Below are 7471 nucleotides of genomic sequence, written 5' to 3' on the forward strand. Positions count from 1 at the left end.
AAAAGAAATACATTAAGAACAGCCCTTATATTCACTTGTGTTCATACATTAAATATAATCCATAAAACATCAATATTTTCTATTTATTTTCATTTGGATTTAATCAATAAATTCCTTTTGTTGTTTTCCAAATTTCTTTGATTAAAAACTACTGGTAGCTGGTGTCTATTATAACGGTTAAAATCAAGAATCAGTATACATCTGACAGGTATATTTATTAAAATCAAAAACTGAAATAGAGTATCTTCCTGATGATCTATGAAATGGGGATACAGAAATCAGATTTATCCTTCTTGAATCCAGCTTTCAAAATGAACTCCAGGATCTTTCAAAGATGATAAGGATTATGACAGTACTATTAATCATCTTTGTACATCAAGTACTTTAAAAATAACCCCATTTTCCTTTACTACATCCTTATGAGATAGGTAACAAGTATATGACCTATTCCAGAAATAAAGAAACTGAAATTGTAAGAAAACAAGTGACTTGTACAAATTCATACATTAGGTATGTTAGTCCTGGGATTCAGGCTGCCTAATTTCAACTAAACTAAACTACTTCTCTACCCTGAAATAGTCACACAACACCTGTACCTTTCTTTGTTTCCCTCCCAAAAGGGTCCAAATAAGTCATTCCATTTCTTTATTTTCCCAATACAAAATCCATACGGCAGAGTGCAACCTAAGGGGCATAATTCCCCACACACTGAAACTTGAGTACAACTGAAGACCTGCTTTAATTAGTGCCAGCACTTTCTCGGGGTTATTGTTCAGTGAGAAAAGGTGATGTTAAAATCAGAATTATTGCTGGGATTGAAATAGCTGTTTTTTTGTACCAAGTGTAATCATAAACAGTAGGTGGCTGTTCTGGGATCTTCTCCAGCACCCCCACAGGGCAATTCTCTGTCCATTGCTTGCTTTTGATGGAAGTCAGTGAGAGTTTACATGGTGGCAGAGTGTTTAGTTTTCTTGGCATTTAGCAAGTAGAGAAAAATATGTTGATACATTTCTTACCAATGCCAATTTCATCATCTGAAAAGGACTGAAATATCCCGTGCTTATTGGTAACACTATATTTGAAAAGAATCTCCAGCATTCTCAGTTTAAAAGCATATTACCTTTTTTTGTTTTCAAAGGACATACTGTAAAAGACATATTAAATGAGGGAGATGATTTAGTCGTTTTTACCAAAGATCATCCTTTCCTTCTGCTCCAAGTGGGTTAGCAAAAATTCATAAACAATATTTTTTTAAAATTTAGGCCAGCAATGGTGATATATACATGTAATCCTAACACTCTGAGAGGCTGAGGCAGGAGGATCTCAAATTTGAGCCCAGAATGGGCAATTTAGCAACTTAGCAAAGCCTTGTCTCAAAATTTAAAAAAATAAAATAAAATAAAAAGGGCTGGGGATGTAGCCTAGTTGGAAGATTCAAAATCCAGTGGGTACTCGGAAAGACGTTATTCTGAGAAGAGCTGATTTTTTTCACTGCAGTGATCTTGACTTAGTGAGCTTGACTCCCCTGGGTTCTTCCTTCAATTCCAATTGTTCTTGATTTTATTATATTAGTAGCCCAGTCATTATATGGCATATTTCCAAGTGTACAGTTAGCTTGATTTCTTCTACTTTCATAAACTTTACACAAATGTTAAAAGTGAACACTATCTTTTAGCCTCTCTTTAATGAGTGTTTTGAAAATCTTAAAATAAAAGTAAAGCCTCATTTATAATCTTATGTTGGAGCCTAATGACACTATATTACCTTTTCTCTTATGAGATAGGATTTTTTCCTTTTAGCATTAGTAAACAAAAATATCAAATGACAATGGAATATTTTAACTCTTTCATACAGTATTTTACTTTCATAGTATATTTAGATTGGTAAAGATTGAAGAATTTCTTTAAAAGGATTAGTTTTGTGTCGGGAGCAATGCTACACAATTTGGGGGGAAAATCATTTGATTAGGCCTAGTTATCCTGCCTACAGGCCAGATATAGCATTTCGAGACAAAATTCCATTTTGGCTCCCGGTCACAACTGAGACCTCAATGATCCTGTGATGCTGTGATGCTCCAGGACCAGATTACAGCTGCTGAAGACATCCTGGGAGGAACAAAATCTTCATCTGCATAGTTTCTCATTGATCTAGGAATTCCAACTGCTCTCCAGTCATCTGTTACATTTGTTTCTCTGTCCGATGTACTGAACGCTCTGTCCTGGGTCATTTGTTACATTTGTTTCTCCCCATGTACTGAATAAAGGTGCGGTAAGCTGGGGGTTTTCGTCTTTGCCGCCCAGAGCAGCAGTGATCAGGCCCAAAGATCAGCTTCTTCTCCAAGGCTCATTTTTTCTACCTTTCCTGTATAACAAGTTAATTCGCCTTGTGCTGCTGTGGCTCCCGGGAGACTAGGACTCACTGCAGAGGTTCTAGTAACGTCCCTTTCCCTGTTCCCTACACTTTTGATAGGTGGCAATATCACATAAGATGCTTCAGTGAACTACTACAGTGCCCTGTAGTTCAATGATGGCCATAAAATGGCTTGAACATTTGTTAAAAATTAGAGACAATCAGAAAATATTTGCTAAGGACAGAAGGCAATCGTTGAATTAAATAGTTGTTGTCATAGAAATCTTTTACACTTGATCTTAGCCAAAAGGCCGAGAAGCGATATCATAGAAATCTTTTAAAATAAACTCCTTCCAGTCTTAACAAAAAATAATTTGTTTAGTTTCCCTGTATTTGGAAATATTGGTGAATTCTGAGATTATGAAAATAGTATATGACAAAACATAATCCACAAGATAAAAATAAAATATCAGTGAAAGTGTACCACCTGCTCTTCTTAATCCAAAATAGACGCCACTTCCTCCACACACAAGTAGTCACCTGTGCGACAACGGACAATGACTACAAAACACAACAATCAAAATGTATTCATATAAAAAAGAACGTAAATAAAACGTTAAATGTTAGAGTTAAATCAGATCTGAAAAAGAGGAAAAAACCTAATACTTAACCTATTAAAGACTACAAAAATCAATGACTAGGAGGTCAGTGACTAGGGAATATGTGCATGACTCACGATGCTGTACACAGCAGCAATGACCTTGAAGAGATGCCAAATAATTAGCTTACAGCCCCTGTGTTGTCTGCTCTTCTATAGAAATTTGTAAAATTCCTGAAAAATATATTGATGTCCACTGACCTCAACAATGATGCAATCCAGATGGTGATAGGCAGTAAAATTACCTTCCCAAGAGAGAGCAGCACAGATTGTCTTATCTGTATCTGCAGTCTGAGTTATCTGTCCTCAAAAATACTCTAAGTATATTCTGGCTGAACAGAAAGTTGCCAGGTTTTAAAGTAGAATTTGATGGACTAGTTCATGGAAAAAAATAGATTTTTTAGGACATTCATTCACTTAACATAAACAAGAAATTGCATGTTTTCAAGAAATACAGTTAAAAGTGAAATGTTTGGGAACCATTGAAAGCTATTGCTTAGAACAAATGAAATTACTGATGCTTTAGGAATGTGTCTGATTGTACACAGCATGAGTGAAGTTTCTAATTTGCCACTACCAATTAATTTAATCATAAGGTCAGATTGCGATACCGGTACACATCAAGTCTGGAATTCATATTTTTATTCTTGGCAGTGAATCTGACTGCCAGAATTGAGAACACTATGACAAGGTTTTTGGATGATGCTAAGCTATGTCTTTATATGACAGACATATATTTAAATATGCTTTTATTTTCAATGATAGACTTTTTCTTTTATTTTAAGTATTGAAAAAATAAGACAATCACCTGCTGGGTGTTCAGTTAAAGAGAAAAAATAAATAGTCATTGCTCTGAAGTGACATAGGAAGGGAAAAATCACAGGCTTTGAAGTCAAACTTGGGTTCTCTTGTGCTGGTTCTGTTACTTCCCAACATAGAATGTTAGGCAAGTCCATTAATGCCATTCAATTTATTCTCTTATCAGTGAAATGATTACAATCTACACTGTGGTAGATTATAGAAAAATTACGCATGGTACTCAATCTTTTAGGATGCATAGGGAAAAATTCCTACTATCATATATATCAAGGCTAGATGTCAAAGCCAGATAGACATAAAGGGAAATATTCAGCACTAGAATTGTAATTCTGGTCACCAATCATGAGTTTGACTTTGTTTCCATTAAATTAGTTTTATTTGACTTCAGGCAATCAACCACATCAGTCCCTGCAATCTGTATACACAGACTCTTTGGTTCTGATCTTCTCTTTTCTAGGCTCACCTAGTATGTGAAAGAAAGCAGGATCAAATTCCAGCTGTATACAGAATGATACAGGTTTCAGTCAATTTTAATATTCATTCAATGAGTTGTTAGAGACAAAGAGTACTCAGCACATGCCAAGAAGAGAATCAGTTTATCTTTTCCTAACTGCAGCATTATATTTTAGAGCCTCACCCCAGCCACATGGCCAATGTTAAAAATTCCAATAGGCTGCATAAAGTCATAGTGTTTGTAATTCCATTTAGGTAATAGTACCCATTTAAAATGAAAGAATAGTTTTAAAATTAAGCTCTGAATTGCAGCACAAAACATCATTAACATGTGCTGTTAAAGGGACTGTGTTAGTTTAGATTGAGCAAAAGATACCCAGTTTTGTTCTTTAAGAGGAAGCAGTCAGGCAAAAGAAAGTACATTTTAGTTAAGTGCCATGTTTGGAGAATGCAGTGAAAGTATCTGAAAATATCTTTCTGGGTTTCAGAAGAATCATGCATAAAAACTTGTATAGGGTTTAATCCTGTTGCCAAGTAAGATTTCAGGTTTCAAAGTAAACATATTAAAAATAAAATGGTTCTTTCAAATAGTGAAAATAAAAGACTATTTGTATATAATCAAGACAGGTAATGATGCAAAAAATTACTCCATAAATCAGTCAGCCCTCTATACTTGTTTCATTAAAGGATAATATAGTCAGCTATCATTTCAGTTTCATTACCAAATTTCCCAGATTTGATTTCAATCCAAAATTTGTAGCAGAACTCAGCACTTTAGAAATAAAGAAACAAAGGAAAAAGGAAATTCGGTGCAGATGTACATTTTCATGATATTTAAAGCATAACAGCATACTTGCAGCATATTAATACTCATGGCAACCAGGCTACAAAAAATATTAAAGAAACCTGAAGACAAACTTCATATTTCTGTTCAGTCGTCATATAATCCGGATTATACAGCCTTTAGTATATTAACATATTAAATATATTAATGTTATGTGCATTTATAGTGATATATTGGAATCATATATATATATGATATAAGTGTGTGTGTATGTGTGTGTGTGTTCTTGAAAATCTGGCAGTAGATTTACAAAAAATAAATAAAAATTTAAGAAGCAATGCATTAACCAATCACCAATACCCAATATTCCCCCAAAACTATTTACAACATACCCAAAAAACCATTAAGTTCTGAGAGTTAAACTGGAATAGCAAGATTAGTCCCCTTCCTCACACTTAACAATTCTATATTTTTATTCAATTATCATAATTCATCGAGAAAATATATACATATATATTTTGCTTTCTTAAAGAGTTGCATAAATATATTACATCTAAAATACACAGTGAAATAAAGAAAGAATTGATAAATGCTTCTGTAAAATAGCTGAATGTTAGTATAGCATAAACAAAAAAATGTAGAATTAGTGAATAGTTAAAATCCAAGGTCTGTCACATACTAGAAATGGAAATTTTTAACCTGTTTCTTGATTTCCTTTTCATTTACAAAATAAAGAACTTAACATTAGGATGGAATGTCAGTATGTCATTATTTTCAGATGTGATTATATCCCTAGAAAATCCAGGATAATTAATGAAAATCTTTAGAAATAATGAGTTTATGAACAGCAACATAAAATAAATTGCATTTTATCAGAATCATCTTTTAGAAAACTATAATGAGAAATCCCATTCAAAAAACATCAACTACTTTAGAGTAAATTTCATTAGAATTGTGTATGACACAAATGAAAACTATCAAAAATTTGCTGAAAAACATGAAAAGACTTATTTTAAAATGTAAAAACCACCTTGATAAAAAATTCATTTTTTCCCTAATCAAGTTTCCTAATTAAGAATGCAAATTAAAACTCCAAAAGAATATTTTTTGCATCTTGAAAAGCTGATTTTAATGTTTATGTGGGGGGAAATGTACAGAAGGCAACTGACCAAAACAGCTTAGAGTTCTCCTCAGCTTGGCTGAAGTTTAGACAGATTTCTTCTTGACTACATCCCTCTGACCTCCCCTTAGAATATTTATCTGTAAAACTACAAATGCAGGAGGCTGAAGCAGAAGAATTTCTGCCAATTTGAGGGCAACGTGGGCTACATAGTGAGTTCAAGGCCAGCCTGAGCTATAGAGGGAGACCTCTTCGCAACTGAAAAAAAAAAAAGAAAAATACAAACTTTAAGATGTAAATCTTCCCTGGCCATTTGCCAGCTTCATAACCCACTAACTAACCCCAGTGCTTAAAAAAAATCTCCTGCCTTTTGTCTCAACTGAGTTAAATTCAATTTTTTCCCTATTGCAATGGTCTTGACCTCTGTGCAATAGTTTTGAGTAGTCTTTCTTCTTGACTTATTCTATCTGGTGCAATTTTTCTTTGAAACAATGACATTGTTGAAAAGCAAGAAAAGAAAGTGAAAAAGGAAATATATCTATCTGATAATAAATACCATAAATTTACAATAATTAAAAACTGTTATTTGTATACATAAAGATAAAATGATAAATCCATATGGTTAAAAACAGTACTAAGATATATATAAATACACTAATAAATGATACAAATAGAATTACAAATCAGTAAAATAAAAAAAAAACTACCTAATAGAAGATGTCAGAACAATGGAACATCTGCCTGGAGAAAATGCAGTTTGGTCCCAGCTTCATTTCATATATAAAAATAGATTAAAATTTTTATGTAACTTGAAAAATGTAGAGCCACCGGGCCTAATATGCCTGAAGACTTGTTTGTTTTAGTTTTAGAGCATCATAATGTTGAAAACAACTTTGAACTTGACCGCATTTATTTGGGGTATCTGCCCTGCCATAGTAACTTCAGCTCCTGTTGTCTCATGCCCTGCCTCTGTCTAGGTAGTTAATCATATGTACAATTGCTACACTTTGGATCTTAGATGTTCCCCAAAGATCCAGATGATAGTCTTGGTCCCCAGTTGGCATTGTTGATTTGTGGCAGAAACTTTAAGAAAAGGGTCCTAGTGACAGGGCTTCAGGTCATTGGAGGCATGCCCCTGAAGAAGACAGTGGGCCCTTTCCTCTCCTTCTATTCTGTTCCCTGTCCTATAGTTAAGTGAGCTATTTTGCTCTTGTCATGATGTGCTACCACAAGGCCCAAAGCAACAGGGCCATGGACTGAAACATCCAAAACATTGAACCAAAATAAC

The 7471-nt window shown here is 33.9% G+C and overlaps 1 non-coding gene across 1 annotated transcript; it reads right to left on the reverse strand.

Moving 5' to 3' along the window:
• Nucleotides 1-2485: 2485 nt before the first annotated feature.
• Nucleotides 2486-2672, reverse strand: LOC147824189 (U2 spliceosomal RNA). Its single transcript, XR_015442785.1, has one exon. It is a non-coding gene; the product is annotated as a U2 spliceosomal RNA (small nuclear RNA).
• Between the last annotated feature and the right edge of the window lie 4799 nt (nt 2673-7471).

This window comes from Heterocephalus glaber, unplaced genomic scaffold, assembly GCF_053883595.1.
Source record: "Heterocephalus glaber isolate CG9 unplaced genomic scaffold, H.glaber_assembly_v1.0 deba00001553, whole genome shotgun sequence".
NCBI classification, from domain to species: Eukaryota; Metazoa; Chordata; class Mammalia; order Rodentia; family Bathyergidae; genus Heterocephalus; species Heterocephalus glaber.